This window comes from Peromyscus californicus, unplaced genomic scaffold, assembly GCF_007827085.1.
Source record: "Peromyscus californicus insignis strain IS unplaced genomic scaffold, ASM782708v3 Scaffold_8__1_contigs__length_139910024, whole genome shotgun sequence".
NCBI classification, from domain to species: domain Eukaryota; kingdom Metazoa; phylum Chordata; class Mammalia; order Rodentia; family Cricetidae; genus Peromyscus; species Peromyscus californicus.
In genome coordinates, this window is record NW_026294606.1 from 132,955,944 (window position 1) to 132,978,270 (window position 22,327).

A 22,327-nucleotide genomic window follows, 5' to 3' on the forward strand; every position below is an offset into this window, starting at 1 on the left:
ATAAACACCAGGGACCATGCATGCAACTCTAGGACCAACAGCCGCTGTAAATCATTTTGCTTGTTTTCCTCTGACGTTTTTTCTATAAATGCTTCAAGTGAGCACAGCCTTGTGTGTGTGTCTGTGTGCATGTGATCTGTGCACACATGTCAAGGTGCACACTCTGAAGGCCAGAGGCTGACATCAGGTGTCTTCTGCTATGCTCCACTGTGTTTTTTGAGATAGGGTCTCTTCACTGAGTTGAGCTCCATTGGCTGGCCAGAGAACTCTCGGATCCACCTGTCTGTGCTCCCACACTGGAGTTACAACACATGCATGTGGCTGTGCCTGGCCTTTTAAAAGTTATTACTCATTGTATTGTGTGTGTGCGTGTGTGTGTGTGCTGCCCATGAGTCTACTTAGTGCCCACAGAGGTTAGAAGAGGACGTCAGATCCTGTGGAACTGGAGTTACAGTTGTGAACCATAACATGGGTGTTGGGAATCAAACCCAGGTCTTCTGCAAGGGCAACAAGTGCTCTCAACTACTGAGTGATCTCTCCAGCCCTGTGCCTGGATTGTGTGGGTGCTGGGGCTCCAAACTCAGGTCCCAATGTCGGCACAGTAAGGACTTTACTTACAGAGCCATCCCCCAGCCGGAAGAACAATTTTATGTTCAGACTTCCCACTGTTACTCCACAGACATTTCCCACTGTCAAAAAGGATTCACAGGATTGTGTTTAAATGCATGGATGATATTCTATCACTCACTTGCTTTTGCTTTAATGCTGGACTGTAATTTTCAACGATTTTAATGTCACTAAAACTTCAGTGAATTTTCTGTTTTCTTAAGACCCAGTGGATCTTGAACTTTGGGGTGAATATATGCAACATGTGACCCTGAGTTTCTGACTCAGTAAGTCTAGGGTAGAACCAAGGAAGATGCATGTCTGCAACCTGAGGTGATGTGGATTCTGCTGATCCAAATCGCAATAGCGGAAAGTGTTCTAAAAGGCACTGTTCATTTCTTCCACAGGAGACTCTACTTTTGTACATCTACCAATGTTTCTCAAAATTCTCAATGATGATGACGGTGAAATCACCCATGTGCAGTTATTGGTGCTAGGAACAGGCCTAAATATTTCAATAGCGTGTAATTAAAGGTTTTTAAAATATAATTTAAAAAAGAGGATTCAAAAAGATTATAGGCTAAAGTATATTTTTTTAAATGTAAGGAATGAAAAGATTACAACTATAAAAGGGTTCAGTGTGACTGACTCAGAGAAGATAAGATTAAAGAGGCAAGAGATGAACCTTTGTATTCAGAAGGCATGTGGGACAGAGGTCAAAGACTTTCCGCAGGAAGGAAAACAGAAAGGAAAACAGCGAAGGAAGTGAAGTAAATGACAGCAGGTGACTTTACAAACAAAGTCAGAGCAGCTGGATAGTGATGGAGTGCAGAGCCAGTAAGATTCCACAGTGAGCCCAGAGACAAGCTGACGGCTGGACTCTGGAGAACCCTGTAACAGACACTGCTGTTTCCTTTTCCTACCAGGAAAAGCATTATGTTTTTTTCCTGCAAAATCAAAAGTAGAGTCTCCTGTGGAAGAAATGAACAGTGCCTTTTAGGACAGACCGCTGAACAAATCTTTACACATTCCACTAGTGCAATTTGGATCAGCAGAATCCACATTACCTCAGGTTGCAGACATGCATATTCCTTGGTTCTACCGCAGACTTACTGAGTCAGAAACTCAGGGTCACATGTTGCATATATTCACCCCAAAGTTCAAGATCCACTGGGTATTAAGAAAACAAAGAAACTTGTTAAATAAAGTTAAAACAGTGCAAAACAGAGAAATTGAAATAACAGCTCAAAAATGCTTTTTTAGAAGAGAAGGAAACATGGGGAGATCTTCAGAATACTAGTCTGAGTAAAATTTAGCGCTGGAGAGACAGCCCAATGCTTAAAAGTGCTGGCTGCTCTTCCAGAGGACTACTTCAATCCCAGCATCCACGTAGTAGCTCACAGCTGTCTGCAAATCTAGTTCCATGGGATCTGATGCACTCTTCTGACTTTTGAAGGTTCTAGGTACATGTGTGTAAGCATGTGCACACACACAATATTTTTTAAAGTGAAATTTGAGAAGTAATCTTGCAAAATTAAGCATGATTGACAGTCAAATCAATAAGCACAGAGAATAATTTAAAACCTTTTCAAGAGTCAAAAAGTACTTTTTAACATTAAGAATTACTTATAATCCCAAATCTTCTTAAACATCTATTAAACCAAAACTTGTATCTTCATAAATCCTTGGAAGAGATTCAGTTAGCACAAAGCTGGATGTTCCATTTTTCCTGAAGAATGGATTTCAAGTATTTTGTTGGAATAATGCGATGAGAGAGATTTAGTCAGCAGAGGAAATCCTAGGGCCTTCCTCCTTGAAATCATGCAGAAGCAGAGAACTATAAACAGAATGAGTCATCCTGTCAACCAGAACTGTAGTTTGCAAATGGTAGTTTCCCCAAATTCAGCATTGTTCAATGATTTTTGTTATGCCATCAGGCAAATGTAGTCTACATTCTGTCTACTTACTAAATTTATCAAAAGAAACAGATTTTCTCTTTTGTCAACTACAGCCATCAGTGGGAAGGAATATAAGAAAAGACAATTTGGTGAATTTTAAATATGCTGTAATTCTACTTCTGGGACAGTATCAGAGGCAAAACAGCCAGCTCCAGGTGTTTCCAGACTAGTTCAGGCTCAGGGCAGAACCAGGTTGGTGCAATTGGTTGGAAAGTGGTCCTAGCAATCCCACACTCGTTTCCCGTGTGGCCTACTGGCAGAGAAGGACACGCCCTCATGGTCATCACTTGTTTATTTGGAGTTTTCGCTTCAGCACCTCTGTAGTTTCAGACTACAGCTATCTTTCATTAAAAGCATTTACAAGTATTTATGCTACTGTTTAAAAATTTCATGTGCCAAGTGCTACTTACTAGCATGTAGAGATACTTCTAGACAGTTTCTACCCTATGACCTAGCATTAAATTCAGCAGAATTAAGACTCTCTGTACACAAAGCCTACAGGGACAAGTGGCTCCGATTTGCCTGCATTGAGCTGTGAGTAGTTGAACTCCTTTCCTTTTTAATCTTCTGTCTTTGGAAGGCTTGTGAGAACCTAGAACACAGCTCACCAGAAGTTCTATGAGCAGACAGCTCATCTGATGGCCAGTCCTAGGACAGACTATTGGTGAATAAGCATGCTGGTGGCCCCTGGTCACTCACGGACATCATTATGCAATGAAGTTCCTTTTTTCTAGTTCTCCAGTTGTTTTCATGAGTTAGAAATACAGATTGGGTTTACTGTTGCTGGAGTGTCTGTCTTTCTGTCTCTCTTTCCCTAAGTACCTGACTGGACTTCAGCTGGCCTAGGCAGGCTTTGAATTTGTGATCCCGCCTTAGCCTCCTGAGAAGCTAGAATTACAGGCCTGTGCCGTCAGGCATTTGATTTATTTATGTTGGGTCAAAGTTACATTCTGGAATAAATCCCATTTGCCTGTTGTACTTTTTTCTATTTTGCATAAGAATTCTGCATCTGTTTCTCCATGGTAGTTGCTGACTTGGTTTTCTAACATCTCAGTGTTTATAAGATTGGGCTGTCAATAGTCCTCCTATTTTCCAAATTTATGTAGGACTGACATCACATGTTCTTCAATATTTACAGATTTCACCAGTGAAACCATCTGGGCCTAGAGGCTTTTTGTAAATTATTCTAAAATTATTAATTCAAAATTTCTATTTCCTCTCCAGTCAGTTTTGGTCTTGGATTTATTTATTGTTATCTGATTTTATTGGTCTAAATTAATTTGTAATATTATTCTTTCAGTTTTAACTAGGAGATTTCAAGCATAGGACCACTATTATTTGAGGTCGGCAAAGTTGAAGGAGACAGTTGTGTGCACTGCAGAATGCTTAGAGGCTTCCCTGGCTTCACCCACACTGTTACCAGCGTGCCCTGGCACTGAATCAACAGAAGGTTCTTGTCTTATGCCTGCAGAGAAGTGTTCAGTTCCTCCAGATGCGACTCATCTGTCTCCTTATCCTTATCCCTCTATCAGTCTCACTAGAATTTTGCAGTGTACAAAAACAGGCTGTGCATTAACTTGTCCTATGCCCCACAGTCTGCTGTCCCTGTCTTGGATGTTTTAATTTTTTTCCTCTATATTTTTCTAATAAAAGCTTTAAAAAACAATGTATTTGTCTATAAGAATACTTCAGCTACACTGCATAAATTCTGAGATAATGCTGATGGGTATTAATTGATTAATGGTTATAGACAGTGTGTTCATCTCTGGCTATAGCATGTGAACATGAGTGTTGTTCCAACAGGGTGGCTTGCGTAGGCTAACACACGTCAATCTCAGATAAGCTTAGACAAACACAATGACAGCATTAGTCTCAGAAAAACCGACAGATTAAAAAAAAAAGTCACAGACCAGTATCTCTCATAAATACAGATGCCAAAGTCCCACACAAAATGGATAATAAAGTTGAAAAAGAATAAAATGTGAAAGAATATTAACATAACTGCACAATAAAATTCAGTTATATAATTTCAGTATATCCTCCCAAGCAGGTAGTAAGCTGACGCAAACTCCCAGGTAGGCAGCGTAAGTACTCCTCTTGCTCTGCGCAGGAAGAATGATCAGCCTGCCACAGGCAACACATTAACCAGGACAGGAAAACCAGGGTGAGGTTACCATACCTTACTGAGTACTCATCTGCTGCCACCTGCTGGGAGGCAGAAATTGGCTCCCAGCATCCTAAAAGGTTACAAGGATGACCTTGGATGCCAAGTTTTGCTTATTCCATAAATCTGAACATTAAAAAATGCCCTTTAATAATTTTAGGATAAATTAACTGCGTATGAGACCTGGATATAAAATGAAGATGACATTCTTTTCTATGCACAGAAACTAGATGGCTTATTTACAGTTCTCATAAGTGGTTCACAATGCAGTTCCCTAAAATGCTGAACTTCCAAAGTATCGGTCAAGCGTGTACTTAAAGGTAAACAATGGTGACTAATCATTTGACTTGGGCTCAGGGAGAAATGCAGTGCTTAAGAACAACTACATAGACAAGTATGAAAAAAAGTTAATCTACCTTTAATCCCAGCACTCGGGAGGCAGAGCCAGGCGGATCGCTGTGAGTTCGAGGCCAGCCTGGGCTACCAAGTGAGTCCCAGGAAAGGCGCAAAGCTACACAGAGAAACCCTGTCTCGAAAAACCAAAAAAAAAAAAAAAAAAAAAAAAAAAAGTTAATCTAAAGAATATAGTAAAGGTTGTCACAGGCAGAAGAAAGCCCATTCTCTGTGGCTTATAGCACCTGCTCACTTTCCCTGTCGTGTTCTTTAAACATGCTGAAGATGGAGGTAGATTACATACAAATACAATGCCATCCTATAAAAGGGCATGAGCATGTTCTGATTTTGCTATCCGGAGTTTCAGGAACCTATACAGTATCTGAAACATGGCAGCTACTCAAATTTGTTGAAATGAGTATTTAAAAAGCTGTAACTGACCAATTATAAAAATTTACAAGTCTTATTATAGCATGCCACACACAGCACCGACCCATAACTACTTTGGTTGGTGAATTTCCAGGCCTTAGTATACAGAGTGAAATATGATACCTGTAATAATGAGGTCATTTCTAAACCCTTCCCACAGTTCTTAGACATGGTGCAGCATTTCTTAAGGTCAGGTGATAGGAAAACTACTATATCATTAATTTTGTTTCTGATATGTGAATGTTTAAATAATTGCTAGATAGGATGTCTCCCAAATTTTTAACTTTCAAAAATACTTATTTTTATGCTGTCTGTAAGTATGTATGTGCTATACATGTGAGCCTGGTGTCCACAGAGGCCAGAAGAAGGCAATGATTTTTTGGAACTGGAGTTACAGACAGTTGTGAACTGCCTTTGTGGGTGCTAGGAATCCAATCTGGCTTCTCTGCAAGAGCAGCAAATATGTTCTTAATCACTGAGCCATTGCTCCAGCCCCAACAACTTTATATTTTTAAACATTTCAAATTTATGGTCAAAGAGTTAAAAAAAACAAAACACTTATAGATATCACTTAAATGACCTGTTTTTAACACAATGCCCTACTTTTTCTGTCTTCACACTCTCTCATTCTGGATTACCTGAAATTTGTAGATCTTAGGACCTCAGACCTACTTGATTGTACATGGACTAAACACAAAACGATCCTTTTAAAAAAGATCATCCCTGAGAAATTCAAGTCACTATGTGTCTTCGTGTTTTAAAATTTTAAAATACTTACTGCTACCCAAGATTGATCAGGTGCCCTAAATATAATCTTTTTTTTTTTTTTTTTTTGGTTGTTACTTTTTAAGATACTGACATTTCTGAAGTCCAAATAAAACCAGTTTTAAATTTTTCTGCCTGGCATTTAACAATGAGATTCAGGCTAAACCATTTTTCAGAAGAATGTTGCACATAGGTGGAAATCTCACAGCCTCAAAGGCAGGTTCCAGTCCCCCACCTCCTCCTGCACTTTACAGGGACACTTCTGCTTCATGAAGGGAGTGATATTCTGGAACTGCTGGGGAACTTTAAAAAGCAACATGCACCAAAGTATCTTATAGTCTGCAGAATAAAAAACAGGTCAAAGCTAGGGATCCGTTTTTAAGTCAGCAAACTTACTCACAAACTTATCTTTCATCAAAAAAAGAAAAATAGTATGTAGATCACATGGATGTTACCTTGATTACAATAGTAGAGAAACTTTCCCCTAAAAATCCTGGACTAGTACACAACGGCTTCACCACCTGCTGCATCGTGTATGTTTAAAATTTTTTAAAATTAGTTACAGCAGGGAGCCATAGGGTACACCATTAATCCCAGCATTTGGGAGGAGGCAGTTTGAGGCCAGCCTGGTCTACATAGTGAGTTCAAGGACAGCCAGAGGCCCCTGTCTCCCAAAACAAAACAAAAAAAAAGAAATTACCATTCCGTCCCAAGCAAGATAGAAACAGGTGAGGTCCTTTCAAGGGAGAGCCTGCCCAACCCAGACGACTTTCTCGGTGAGCACAGGTCTCTCAACGTGGGACATGTTACAAAATATTAGTACGAGCGGATCAGCTGTGAAGAGAAAAACTGTGGGTCTTTCAGCCACTCAAACCACGCCATTGTTCAGACTTGCACTTGGGCTGGGGGTGGAGCGGTTACTCCAACAGGTGGCCACGTGCGCTGCAAACTGTGTCCGCGTCATCAGTGACGCGGGAGGAGGGGGCTTGGGCACCGCGGCCGCCGAGGTCGGGCAGGCTGGAAGCCCCTGCGGCGGCCGAAGCCAGCTCGCCATCGCGAGGGGAGACGCCGAGGACCAGCGCGGCCAGCACCGCCGCCACCGCCCGCTTCCCGCCCAGGAGGACCACCCCTCCCGCGCATGCCCCGGCCGCCACGAGACAGCCCGCCCCGCAGCGACGCGCCTGCGCCTGCGCCTACGCGGGGCGTCACATTGCGCCTGCGTGCGGCGTGCGCGGAAGGGGCGGGCAGAATGGGCGGAAGGGACGGGGCGTTGCGGCGCGGCCTCGGGAGGGTGAGTGTGGGACCCCGTGCGCGCTGAGGCCGGGAGTCGGGGCCGGTTCGTCCTCCGCCCGGGGTCAGCCCCGCTGTCGGGGGCGCCCCCTGGAGGCTCGCGGGGGGCAGCAGAGGAGGATGTGACTGGATCGGGGCGGGTGTGTGTGGAGGAAGGCCTCGAGGGGACAGCACGCTTTTTCCTTACAGAAGAAAGGCGTCGCAGACGCTGCAGTCAGTCTCGCGGCCGCCGGGAGGGAGATGGGGCCCGGAGGCTGCTCTGTGTCAGCCAGCTCCGCCTGTGCAAGGGAGCAGCAGACACCGAGGAGTGGCGTGAACACTCGTTTTTCAGCAGAGTCACACCCGGTGTGAAGTAGGGTTCTGAGTCCCGAAGCGGTGTCTGGTGGCCCAATGCCGCCTGGACAGCGCCTGCAGATCTCTTTCAGAGAGGACGTGCCAACTGCAGATAGGTGTTTCATATTTGAAAAGTGAAATACAGCCTAAGCCATAATAGCGTGAACAGCGTTCCTTACTGCCTGCCGCCTTTCTTAAGAATTGTGGCCCATGCATATATTTTGGAGAACAAAGAGACTATAAAAGTGTCTAAGCGGGTAGAAAACCAATTTCCAGCAGAAACAAAACATTTGAGGGTCATGTATAATGTCCAGAATGTTCTTTGACAAAGTAAATACATTCAGGGAAATGGTATTTTTAAAAGGACGGTTCTTTTAAGGGTTTGTTTCCTATTAGGAGAAAATGACGTTACGTAACCACGAGTAGCATAAATCGGTGCTTAGAAAAATTCGAAGGTGTTACCATCTATTTGGAATGAATAGAGCTAGTGAATTATTGAAAATTGTCCCAGCTAATTGGTGTCATGTGGGAAAAGTAAACACTTGATCCTCCTATATTGATTTAAAATCCTCATTGTCGTGGGTCTTTTACAGAGATCAGGCACAACTTGTTAGTGATCTGTGCAGATTGTCACCTAAGTTAGTATTCAGAATAGTTGGAATTACAGAATGGAAAAGATTCCCAAAAGCCGGGATCATCAGAAGAGGATTTCAGCAGCGAAGGAGAAATGTCATAGAAGAGGAAAGATGTGACCTGTGGGTCAAATCTGGAAGTTGGGAAAGCAGGTGGCAGGTTTGGAAGACAGTCTCCTTGGAGGAGGTTTGAAAGGAGACTGTAGGAGAGGTGTTCAGCAGAACTGTGATACCAAGTGCAAACTGTTGCATTTGTTCCTAGGGCGGCAGTTGTCAAACCCCACCCAGGCTTTGGAACACATGCTGTGGGCCCCACCCTCACAGTTTCTCATTCACAAAGCTGGAGCGTGTCGGACAGCTCCCCAATCAAGACACTTGTGGAGTGACTTTGTGGCCGGGGTATAATGTGACACTGACCTAATATACTGAGTTTGTGTTCTTGCCATGGTAGTTACTGAAATTAAGAATAGTCATTTGATCAGTTCCAAGGGAAATATCTCGAAAGATTCTGCTGCTAAGCAAACTCCTAATTAAAAAACAAAACAAAGCAGGTGTATACCAGACTTTAAACAGAAAAATACATATTTATAAGTATACTGTTTTCAAAAATCAATTAGCAGTCATTGTAATGGAGTCATGGACACATGCAACATTTGTGCATGTGTTCTTTGAGTCTGTGAACGATACAAAGAAAACCACCGAAGACTGCAGTGGTGGTTTAAGTAGGAATGGCCCCTAGGCTCACGCGTGTGAGTGCTTGGCCTATAGAGAGTGGCACTATAAGAGGAGTGGCCTTGTTGGAGGAAGTGTGTCACTGTGGGGGCGGGCTTCGAGGTCTCAGATGCTCAGGCCATGCCCAGAGTAACACAGTCTCCCTCTGCTGCCTGTGGATCAAGATGTAGGACTCTCAGCTCCTCTAGTACCATGTGTGCCTACACGCTACCGTGTCCCGCCATGATGATGATAGATCAAACCTCTAAACTGTTAAACCAGACTCAGTTAACTGTTTTCCTTTATGAGAGTTGCTGTGGTCATGGTGTCTCTTCACAGCATTAGAAACTTAACTAAGACAACTGCCGTCTTAAAAGTGACCACAGCGTTGTGATGGGGACTGTCAGAGAGGAGTGTGGTCCGGGAGTGATGGCGAGAGGCAGGAGGAGTGAACTAGTGTCAAGAAAGCAGTCAATGGGAGTTCTGTAGAGGACGCACTTGAGCTGATCTTGGAAGCTGAGAAGGATTTTGTGAGATGATGAGGAAGAGGACGTCCCATGTAGAAAGAATATGGATGACAGCCTCTCTGTATAGAAGAGTGTAGCCTTCTCTGGGATCTTTGTGCGGATTAGAATGGTTATAGCAGGAAGTAAAAGTTGAGGGGAATGGAATAAGTTGGAGAGGATGATAAAGAATTCATGAAGGAGTCTAAGATATTTATGTAATGACTGTCCTTCCTCGATGTACACTTCTGCTATCGGTAGTCATGCCTGTCCCGTATGTCAGTGCGTTCCAAGATGTAGCACATTGCCCTGTAGCTTCTCCGTAAGTATTTACTGAATGAGTGGCATAGTCATAGAAAAAAAGCCATTTTCTGTTTCTTCAGGTAAGGCAGGGGGAGCCTTTGAATGTTTTAAGGAGAGTAATGTGCACATGAGATGCATGGCGGTGTGGAGGATGAATAGATAATGGTGAGAGACTGTGGTCTTCGAAACTTCACGTTTTCCCCATCTTCAATCTGCATTAGAAAACCAGAAGAGGCAATACTAGAGTGTATCACATGTAAAAGGGCTAAGTGTCATTGGGTGATATTGTGTTCCTTGCTCACGCATGTGCGTGTGTGTTGTAAATTCCTTTTTATGGCATACAGAGTTTGAAGCCCATTGCATTAGACAGATGTGGAGGATGGAGAAGAAATAATAAATGAATTGTATTTTTGAGGCAAGTAGATGTGAACTCAAAATGTTACTATCCATGTGAACCTCTCTCAGGTCAGGTGTGTTCAATTTTTATTCCTGTAACAAAGTAAAGGTTTATTTTGGTTGAGTTTTGTCCCTGTTGGCCCTGTGGTGGCACAGTCTATTATGGTGGAAGCCTGTGGCAGAGGTGCTGCCTGCTCCTGGAGCCAGGAATGAAAGAGAAAAGATACCTCTAGGGCACAGCTTCCACGAGGCCCCACTTCCTCAAGGCTCTACTGCATCAAGGGCTTAGAAGGAAGCCTCTTACACCTAGACCTTTAGTACTTTTTTTATTTTTTATTTTTTATTTTTTTTTTGGTTTTTCGAGACAGGGTTTCTCTGTGTAGCTTTGCGCCTTTCCTGGAACTCACTTGGTAGTCCAGGCTGGCCTCGAACTCACAGAGATCCGCCTGGCTGTGCCTCCCGAGTGCTGGGATTAAAGGCGTGCGCCACCACTGCCCGGCCAACCTTTAGTACTTTTAAGAGCCAAGCCGTAGCAGGAAGTGATGGCTTAACCTATTGCAGTATTTGTGCCTACTTAATATTTTTCATTGTATATTAAAACACTGGCATCCTGGCTTATTAGGTCCAACAGTACTTTGAAGCAAGCAACTGAGTGCTGTAAATGCTGCAGAATTCTGCAGAACGCTTAGCTTACAGATTACAGGATGAAGCCTTACTGTTAGAAATCATGACAATTAATTAACAGTTTGATATGATTATTGGCCACAGTCTTTGATGTCTGTCCTTCAGACAGCAGGCCAAGATGTTTAGTTCCATGAGCAAGTGAGAAGCCCCTCTGCTTATATCATTTTGCCAGTATAGTGGACAGAGTCTGCTAGAATGTCAGTAAAGTTCTTACTTATTTCTCAGTTCTGCCTGGGACATGTATATTAAAGATAGGAACTCGTTCATTAGGCCAAGTTATATTCACTTTTAAGAAATATATTGGACCCTTTAAAATCAGTTTAATTAAATAATGAGTTATATAACTTACGGATTTATTGGGTGTGATTTTTCTTTGAAATGAAAGAATGTTTTAAAATGTTTAAAATTTAGTCTGTTCTGTACCTAACACATGATTGGAATTCATGTTGACTTTGTAATTTTGACAAAAATGAAAAAAAATTAAACAATAAAAGCCAGATGTAACCATGCCACATTCCAATGTAAAGGCTATTTTACTTTCTCTTGAGGTCCCACCATGCATATCTGTGTTTATGAAATCCCAGCACTAGTTGTGACGCCTTGGCCATTCCCCCTCATGGTGCTGAGCTCCTCACCTATACACCAGGATCTCCTTTGTTGTAGTGCGTGGATTAGTTAGGAAAGTACACACAGAACCTCATACATGCTACACATGAAGTGAAGCAGAGCTGTTGGTGTCTGCCATCCACGTAGAGGGGGGGTACAAAAAAAAGTCATCTCTTAGAAACAGTCTGGTAAGTGTCGGTAGAATCTGGTTAATTTTTTTAGTTTATTGGGAGCTTGTGAAAATGATACCATTCTTTTCTTAGTTCTTGTGTTTCACTTAAAGGACTTCTAAGATCCTTGTGGGCATCAGAGAACTGCCTGTAGAACAAACGGTAAGCTTATCAATAGTTAGATGAGTTTTCTGAGGAAGATTGCCATTAAATTGTTGGAGGACATTGCATACATGAAATACTCAATTAATAAAATATTATCTTAAAATTGTTTTAGGAAACTACTTTTTTATATGTTAAAAGAGGCTATACTATTTTATTAGACAGTTTTTATTCATCTTGTTTAGAGAATTTGCTTGTGTTATGAATGGACATATTTCCATCTGGTCAAATCCTTGTTGTGGGTTTGGTTCCTTCCATATTGAATTTCTTCTTTGGCGATTTGGTTAGATGCCAAGGATATCTTGACTGAAAGCAGGGCGCTTGGAAGAGCAGCAGACTGTGTTTTGTCCAGGTTCTCTGTTCATACAGGTTTTATTGTTGGTCAGACTCTCCCCCATAGCATATTCAGTGGAGAACAGGTTGAGTCCCATTGATAAGTCTAAAAGAACAGTTTTGAAAGTGTGCCATGTGCAGGCACTACCCTAGAGCCTGAGGAGATAAAGACTAGATACTGTCCTCTCTGTGGGAGGCTCATCAGCTAACAGGAGTGATGAGAACTGGTTCATAGATTTCAACACAATCAACAAGTACTGTATTGCAGATGTGAACAGAAGGTTGTGGAGCACTGACTAGCATGGCTAACTGTCTGGGAAGGTTGGGGAATGTGTCCCAGAGGGTGCTAGTTCAACTCAAGAGACATTTGTCAGTCAAACAAGTGTTTATGGCAGAATAGACATAGTAGGGACCTGTGGATAACACGTTTCAGAGTGTGGTTGTACTTCTAATCTCTGTATGAGTCTGATAAAAATCTGTGTGTAGAAGCATAGCTAAAACACTAACCGCCCTTTTCACCTTGCATGTAATTCTTTTCTTTTTTAGAAGATATGCTAATTTTATGTCTAATTTGGAAGTTGACATGCACATATATTGAATGTAACACTGAAGGTTACAATAAATAGTAAAAGTCTCATCAAGTTGATTCCCGGGTTAGGAAAGATCTAAATGAGGAATGGAGAGGTCACAGGTTATGGCAAAGATAATTAAATCATGAGTGGTTATTAGACATTTCTCATTTAAAAATCTAAATTCTAATCTTTAAAAAAAATTGTGGTTGCTATAGCAACTGTATTAGTTTTCTGTTGGTGTGACTGTAGCAATTATCACACACTTAGTTCCTTAAGACAACACAGAATTATTTTCTTAATAATTAATTAATGTGTGGGGAGGGTGCACATGTGCAGTCCAGCACGTGGAAGTCAGAGGGCAACTTGGTGGAGTTGGTTCTCTCCACCCACCTTTGCTTGGGTGCTGGGGCTCAGACTCAGGTGACCAGGCTGCATGGCAAGCGCCTGTACCTGCTGAACTCTCTTGCTGGCCCAACAGATCTGTTGTCAAAGATGGGTGTGGTTGGTCATGGCGGGCATGGGTCAGAGCAGGCTAAAGTTAAGGTGTCGTTGGCACTGTGGTCCATCCTTGTCTCAGTGGAGTCTGCCTCTTTGGTTTTTCCCCAGCCTCTCCAGTCAGCCTTCACTGAGGGCTCTTGGTCCTCTACTCCACCTGCAAAGCCAGCAAGTGTAGATTAGCCCTCATGCCATCAGGCTGTTGTTTTTATTGGCTCCCTCCTCGTCTTAAAGGGCCTTGGTCATTCCACGGAGTCAACTTGGATTAAGTAGACTAATTTTTTTTATCTTTAACTTAGCCAACTAGCACCTTGAGTTCTATTGGCATACTTCAGTTACCCTTTGTAAAGTAATATAATATATTCACAGAGTTGAGGAAGTCCAAGACAGGGATACTGTCAGAGATGCCATTACTATACACCCTAACAACATGCCGCTTCTTTAAAATCATAAAAATGTGGTCTGCGAGCCGGGCGGTGGTGGCGCACACCTTTAATCCCAGCATTTGGGAGGCAGAGGCAGGTGGATCTCAGTGAGTTCGAGGCCATCCTGGTCTACAGAGTGAGTTCCAGGACAGCCCAGGGCCACATAGAGAAACCCTGTCTCGGAGGAAAAAAATTAAATCTAGGACTGGGAAGATGGCTTAATAGATAAAGCCCTTGACATCCAAGTGTGAGGACTGATCAGGTCCACAGCGCCCACTAAATGCCTGTCAGGCATGGTGACAGATTGTAATCTCAGAAGGCAGACAGAGGGATCCAGAAAAGCTAGCTAACTAAACTAGCCAAATCAGTGAACCAGTTCAAGTGAGAGACTACCTCAGTATACAAGGTGGAGAGCAACTAAGGGAAACTTCGGACAGCAACCCTAGCCTCCACACACATGTGACATATGCATGACTGGCCATACCCATATACACAAGCATGTGTCCCCCAACACACAGAAATAATAAAAAATAAAAATTCAATTTATTTTTGTGGATATATCTCCCCTCAACTCCTGGTTAGACCTCAAACCTCACCTCCCAGTCTTGAGCTTTCTATGGCTCAGGATAGACCTTTCAGCTAGATCTTAACTGCTTCGTTTCCCAGCCCACATCTTGTATAAAAACAGCTCCTTCAGAAGTCATATGGAATTTGATTCAGCATCACCTCCACTTGGTCCAAGCCTTCATCTCCCATCAGTACAATTACAATAATTTCCTCTCTTATTGTCTCGTCTCTGTTCTTACATCTTGCTCCTCAGTTCCTACTTTGGAGTTTTACATGGAATAGCCAGAGGTCCTTTTAAAAATTATGTGTGATGAGTTCTTGTGCTGGCTTCACATCTCATCTGTCTGTAAAGCCTTGTATTCAACTTGTCTTTAACAGTCTCTCCTGAATTTTTCCTGGCTTATTCAGATCTAGCTGCAGTGACTGACAGACAGACAGACTGACAGACAGATGATGGATTTTCCCCTAAGAACATAATGGCATCAACCTTTTTTGGTGTTGCTGCATTCCCAGTACTAGACTAGAGCATGACGCGCAGTCAATGCTCAAACATGTATTGGCTGAAAGCTTTGAAATCTACTTGGTTTGGGGGTCCCCCTCTTCCCTGTTATTGTATTCCTTTGGGCTTGTTTGGTAACAAGAGTAGTCATGGTGAGACCTGTAAATATAAAAAGGACATATTTTAAATAGTTCTCATTTGTTTTTAGACCAAATGTGATTATCGTTTCATAGGATGTAGGACTAGATTTGATAGTGAGAATGTTCTGTGGCATGAGGGTGTCTCCTTCTGTTCTCTAGCCTCTCTTCATTACAAAAAGTCTTCTTACTCAATTTCAGAGATAGGCAGTTATGAATAACTATTTCCTTTTTGCCACAGGACATCTCCCTTGTGCTAACATACTTCATTAAGAAAAATGTCAGAAAGAGCCCAAAGTCCTGGATTTTAGTCCTGGTCCTGTGACTAAGGACACTTCACTCATTCTTGATTTCCCCTTCTGTTAATTGAGACCAACTGTCATCATACTGTCTTCGTGGAACTCGGGAGTAAGATCAAGTGTTTGAGGATGGTTTATAAACTCTATAGAGTGGGAGGTGGAGAAGAAAGTTCAGACCTGCGTATCCTCTCTTTGTGGTGGTTGGGATGGTTTCTAAAATTGCAGCACGCCAGATGTGTCAGCCTTGAGGAGTCTAACAGGGACAGGAAGTTCTAGAACCTGCCTTCTGTTTTCTATCCCTTAATGGCCCAATCCAAGGCTGTGTACTCCTCTTCTCCTTCTTTTCCTTGCTAGGGAGCCTTGCTCAGGTTTCTTATTCTGGATTCTGTGTTACCAGAGTCTCATCGCTCGGCTTCTCACACTGCTTCTAGATGTATATCCTACTACTGCTACTAATATTACTACTAGTAGTACTAAGGTTGATTGTGTTGCCTCTGTAAAAGACTGTCATTTATCCCTGACAACAGACAAAAGGTTGTTCTTTGGCTTCAGTTTTTGTCCTGGTTCAAACCCCGTCTCCTATCACTAGTTCTGTATAGCCACACCTCTATTAAAAATGTACACATTTAAGGCCTCAGCCTGGAAAAACTGCCTCATGCTTTAGCTTTTTCATTCTTTTAGATTTAGTTCTGGCATTGACTACTTGAAGACTTGAACACCTCAGGAGTTAGCTTACCCCCAATCCCCTCCTCCGAAAAGGTATAGCCTCCCATGGAGAGTCAGCAAAGCCTAATACATTCAATTGAGGCAGGTCCAAGCCCCTCCCCCTGCATCAAGGCTGTGCAAGGTGTCCCACCATAGGTACTGGGCTCCAAAAAGCCAGTTAATGCACCATGGATAGATCCTATTCCCACTATCAGGGGCCCCTCAAACAGACCAAGCTACATAACTGTCTCACCCATGCAGAGGGCCCAGTCTAGTCCCATGCAGGCTCCACAGCTGTCGGTCCAAAGTTCATGAGTTCCCACTAGCTTGGTTCAGTTGTATCTGTAATATTCCCTATCATGGTCTTGATGCCCCTTGCTCATAGAATCCCTCTTCCCTCTCTTTAACTGGACTTCTGGAGGGCAGCCTGGTGCTTGGCCATGACACTCTGCATCTGTTTCCATCAGTTACTGGGTGAAGGCTCTATGATGACAGTTAGGGCATTCACCAATCTATCACTGGGGTAAGCCAGCTCAGGCACCCCCCTCCACCACTGCTAGTAATCTAAGCTGGGGCCATCCCTGTGGATTCCTGGAAACTTCCCTCACTCCAGTCTTCTCCCTATCCCCATGATGTCTCCCTCTATCAAGATATCTCCCTCATTGCTCTCCCACTCCACCCCTGTTCAAACTTGACCATCCCATTCCCCCATGCTCCCATCCCCTATCCCTATCCTTCATTACCTCCAGTTTGCTCATGTAAATCTCATCTATTTCCCCTTCCTAGAGAGATCCATGCGTCCCTCTTAGGGTCCTCCTTGTTACCTGGCTTCTCTGAATCTGCGGGCTGTAATCTGGTTATCCTTTGCTTTGCTTCTAGTATCCACTTATGAGTGAGTACATACCATGTTTTTCTTTCTGAGTCTGGGTTACCTCACTTAGGATGATGTTATCTAGTTCCATCCATTTGCCTGCAAATTTCATGATGTCATTGTTTTTTACTGCTGAGTAAAAAACTCCATTGTATATATGTACCACATTTAGGTATGTTCCCTGTACTCCTGATCTCTTCAAGGCCTTTATCTTGAAGGGGTGATGGATTTTGTCAAAGGCTTTTTCAGCATCTAATGAGATGATCATGTGGTTTTTTTCTTTCAGTTTGTTTATATGGTGTATTACATTGACATATTTTCGTATGTTGAACCATCCTTGCATCTCTGGGATGAAGCCTACTTGACCATGGTGAATGATTTTTTTGATGTGTTTTTGGATTCAGTTTGCCAGTATTTTATGGAGTATTTTTGTATCAATGTTCATGAGGGAAATTGGTCTATAATTCTCTTTCTTTGTTGCATCTTTGTGTAGTTTGGTTATCAGGGTAATTGCAGCCTCATAAAAAGAGTTTGGCAGTGTTCCTTCTGTTTTGATTGTGCTGAATAGTTTAAAGAGTATTGGTATTAGCCCTTCTTTGAAATTCTGGTAGAGTTCTGCACTGAAACCATCTGGTCCTGGGCTTTTTGTTTGTTTGTTTGTTTGTTTGTTTGGGAGACTTTTAAAGACTAAGTTTTCTGTTTCCTTGGGGACTATAGGTCTATTTAAATTGTTTATCTGATCTTGATTTAATTTTGGTATGTGGTACCTATCCAGAAAATTGTCCATTTCTTTTAGATTTTCCAATTTTGTGGAGTACAGGTTTTTGAAGTATGACCTGATGATTCTCTGGATTTCCTCGTTGTCTGTTGTTATGTCTCCCTTTTCATTTCTGATTTTGTTATTTTTGTTCTCTCTTTGCCTTTTGGTTAGTTTGGATAAGGGCATGTCTGTCTTGTTGATTTTTTCAGATAACCAACTATTTTTTTCATTAATTCTTTGTATTGTTCTCTTTGTTTCTATTTTATTGATTTCAGCCCTCAATTTGATTATTTCCTGGCATCTATTCCTCCTGGGTGAGTTTGCTTCTTTTTGTTCTAGAGCTTTCAGGTGTGCTGTTAAATTACTAGTGTGAGATTTCTCTAACTCCTTTTTTTGTTTTGTTTTGGTTTTTTGTTTTTTGGGGTTGTTTTGTTTTGGCCTCGAACTCACAGAGATCCGCCTGGCTCTGCTTCCCGAGTGCTGGGATTAAAGGCATGTGCCACCACCACCTGGCTTCTCTAACTTCTTTATGTGGGTATTTAGTGCTATGCATCTTCCTTTTAGCACTGCTTTCATAGTGTCCCATAAGTTTGGGTATGTTGTACATTCATTTTCATTGAATTCTAGGAAGTCTTTAATTTCTTTCTTTATTTCTTCTTGAACCATTGGTGATTCAGTTGAGCATTATTCAGTTCCATGAGATTGTAGGCTTTCTGTAATTTTTGTTGTTGAAATCTAACTTTAAGGCATGATGGTCCAATAAAATACAGGAGGCTATTCCAATTTTTTTTTTTTTATCTAATGAGATTTGCTTTGTGACCAAGTATGTGGTCGATTTTAGAGAAGGTTCCATGGGGTAGTGAGAAGGTATATTCTTTTGTGTTAGGGTGGAATATTCTGTAGATATCTATTAAGTCCATTTGAGTCATAACATGTTAGATCCCTTATTTCTCTTATTTCTGTCTGGCAAACCTGTCTATTGGTGAGAGTAGGGTGTTGAAGTCTCCCACTACTAGTGTGTGGGGTTTGATGTGTGATTTAAGCTTTAGTAATGTTTCTTTTACATATGTGAGTGCCCTTGTATTTGGGGCATAAATGTTTAGAATTGAAACTTCATCTTGGTGGATTTTTCCTGTGATGAATATGTAATGTCCTTCCCAATCTCTTTTGATTGATTTTAGTTTGAAGTCTATTTTATTAGATATTAGGATAGCTACACCAGTTTGCTTCTTAAGTCCACTTGATTAGAAAGCCTTTTCCCAGTCTTTTACTCTGAGGTAGTGTCTGTCTTTGAAGTTGAGGTGTGTTGCTTGTATGCAGCAGAAGGATGGATCTTTGTAGCATGAATCTTAAAAATTCTTATTAATAAAATCAAACCTATAAGCCAGGTATTGGGGTGAAGCTGGAAGATCAGAGATACAGAACAGGCCACAGCTAACCTCACCTGGCCAACTTCTCAGCTGGTCTTGTTTCCTCAGAGTGGAAGCCTCTGTGTCCTCATATCCGAATGGCTCTCAGCTGAACTGTGCTGCTAGAAGCCTGAAAGCTTAACCAGACAAATACTTCTAGTTCCTGGTCCTCACGCCTTATATACCTTTCTGCTTTCTACCACCACTCCCTGGGATTAAAGGCATGTGTCACCATGCCTGGCCGTTTCCAATGTGGCCTTGAACTCACAGAGATCCAGAGAGATTTCTATCTCTGGAGTGCTAGGATTAAAGGTGTGAGTGCCACCATTTTCTAGCCTTTGTATCTAGTGGCTGTTCTGTCTCTGACCCCAGATAAGTTTATTAGGGTACACAATATTTTGGGGAACACAATACCACCACATTGTTTTTGTATCCATTCTGTTAGCTTGTGTCTTTTTATAGGTGAGTTAGATCATTGATATTGATGGATATTAATGACCAGTTAATTCCTGTTATCTTTTGGTGATAGTATGTGTATTTCCCTTCTTTGGGATTTGCTGTGGTGGGGTTATCGATTGCCTGTGTTTTCGTGGGTGCATCTAACTTCCTTAGGTTGGAGTTTTCCTTCTAGTGCTTTCTGTAGGGCTGGATTTGTGGATAGGTATTGTTTAAATCTAGTTTTGTCTTGGAATGTGTTATGCCTCTGTCTATGGTCATTGAAAGTTTTGCTGTGTATAATAGTCTGAGCTGGCATCCATGGTCTCTTAGTGTCTGCATTATGTCTGTCTGGGACCTTCTGGCTTTCAGAATCTACATTGAGAAGTCAGGTGTTATTCTGATGGGTTTGCCTTTATAAGTCACTTGGCCTTTTTCCTTTGCTGCTCTTAATATTCTTTCTTTATTCAGTATGTTTAGTGGTTTGATTGTTGTGTGGCGAGGGGACTTTTTTGGGGGAGTCTAGTCTATTTGGTGTTCTATAAACTTCTTGTATCTCCATAGGTATTTCCTTCTTTATCTTGGGAAATTTTTCTTCTGTGATTTTGTTGAATATGTTTTCTGTGCATTTAAGTTGGTATTCTTCTCCTTCTTCTATCCCTATTATTCTTAGGTTTGGTCTTTTCGTGGTGTCCCAGAACCTGGATGCTTTGTGTTAGGATTTTTTTGGCTTTAGTATTTTCTTTGAATGACAAATCTATTCCCTCTATTGTATCCTCCATGCCAGAGATTCTCTCTTCCATCTCTTGTATTCTGTTGGTTATGCTTGCATCTGTAGTTCCTGTTCATTTACTCAGATTTTTCCATTTCCAGCATTCCCTCTATTTATGTCTTCTTCATTGTTTCTATTTCAATTTTCAGGTCTTGAACTGTTTCCTTCACCTGTTTAATTGCTTTTTTTTTACTTTCTTTAAGGGATTTATTGACTTCTTCCAATTTTTTTGTTTGTCTTTTCCTCATTTTCTTTAAGGGAATGTTTCATTTCATCTTTAAAGGCCTCTATCATCTTCATAAAGGTATTTTTAAGGTTGCTTTTTTCTGTTACTTTTACGTTGTGATGATCAGGTCTTGCTGTTGTAGAACCACTAGGTTCTGGTGGTGCCATATTGCTCATTATGTTGTTGTACATATTTTTGCACTGGCATCTACCCATCTCTTCCTCTAATAGGTACAAGAGGTGTCTGTGTCTGAGGGAGCTGCTCTTGGACCACTCTGTGCTGGCTGTGTCTGTGTCTCCAGGAGCCACTCTTGGTCCAATCGGAGCTCTTGGTCCAATCAGGGTTGGTGGATTCTGTGTCTCAGGGAGCCTCTGAGGTCACAAGGGGACAGGTGGGTTTGGGACAGGGAGTGGGTCTTGTAGATTGCAGGGTCAGGTCCAATGGGGGGTGTTGGTGGGGATGCCTGCCAACAGGAGTCTTCCCTGCTGGCCTGCACCTAGGGCAGTGATGGGCAGGGGAAAGGGGTAGTGCCTCTGGGGCCTGGGGCCTAGAGACAGGACTCTCAGGCTAGGAGAGGAGACATTCACCTCTTGGTTCAATTGGAACTGGCAGATTCTGTGTCTCAGGGAACTGCTGAGGTCCCAGCAGGACAGGTGGGTTTAGGGCAAGGAGTGGGTCTTGTAGACTGCAGGGTTTGGTCCGATGAGGGGTGTTGGTGGGGATGCAGGAGACTTTCTTGCTGGCCTACACCTTTTGGTCCAATCAGAGCTGGCGGATTCTGTCACAGCCAGTGCTCTTAGCCATTGAGCCATCTCTCCAGCCCTAAAATATTTATTTTTTAATTACATGTTGTATGGGTATGTGCAAGTGAGTGCAGGTGTCCACCGAGGCCAGAAGAGGGCATCAGATCCCTTGTAGCTGGAATTGCAGTATTAGTGAGCTACCTGATATGGCGGTTAGGAACCAAAGTTGGATCCTTTGTATGAGCAGTATGTGCTCTTAACCATTGGTCATCTTTCTAGCCCCTATATTTTTGTTGTTGTTGTTGTTTTAAGGATGTGAAGGGTAGTGATGGATACTTAATATTTTTTACACATTAAAAAAACTTGTCCTTTTATTAGGATATTTGCTGTGAGACTGTGTCTCCTAGAAAAGTCAGAAGTTACACACATGAAGTCTCACCAGCTTGACTGCCTAAACACGTGCTAAACAAAGACAACAACAATAGACATGCTGCAGTGGGCAGGGGAAGTCCACAGGCCTTACAACACACAGAGAACTACAGGCACCTAAGGAGTGCTGAGAGTGGAGGAAACGGTCAGCCCTCAAAATGTGCATGCAAGTAACAATACAGACTGAATAGGTTATATTTAGGAATGTACATGCGTGCGTGCGTGCGTGCGTGCGTGTGTGTGTGTGTATGTGTGTGTGTGTGTATATATATATATATATATATATATATATATATATATGATGGATTTGAAAAAAAGCAAGGATGGGGTGTATGGGGGGATTTGAAGTGAGGAAAGGGAAGGGGGAAATCATATATTATGATCTCAAAAATAAATTGTCCTTTTAGAATAAGACTAATTTTATTTAAACAGAAGTTATAGTACCTTTGTATTAGTCATGATTCTGTAGAGTAATAGAACTTATAGAACAAATAGAATGAATATATATATCATATATATGACTTATTAGAATGGCTTACAGGCTG

At 42.1% G+C, this 22,327-nt stretch overlaps 1 protein-coding gene across 2 annotated transcripts in view; it reads left to right on the top strand.

Moving 5' to 3' along the window:
* Nucleotides 1-7,492: 7,492 nt before the first annotated feature.
* Nucleotides 7,493-22,327, top strand: part of Mmaa (metabolism of cobalamin associated A) — a 32,186-nt gene continuing 17,351 nt past the window's right edge. Inside the window, exon 1 of one of the 2 annotated variants that reach the window (XM_052727496.1) lies at nt 7,493-7,606. The gene's annotated coding sequence lies outside the window, so the exon portion shown is untranslated. The remainder of the gene's footprint in view (nt 7,607-22,327) is intronic. The other variant, XM_052727498.1, reaches the window with a different exon arrangement.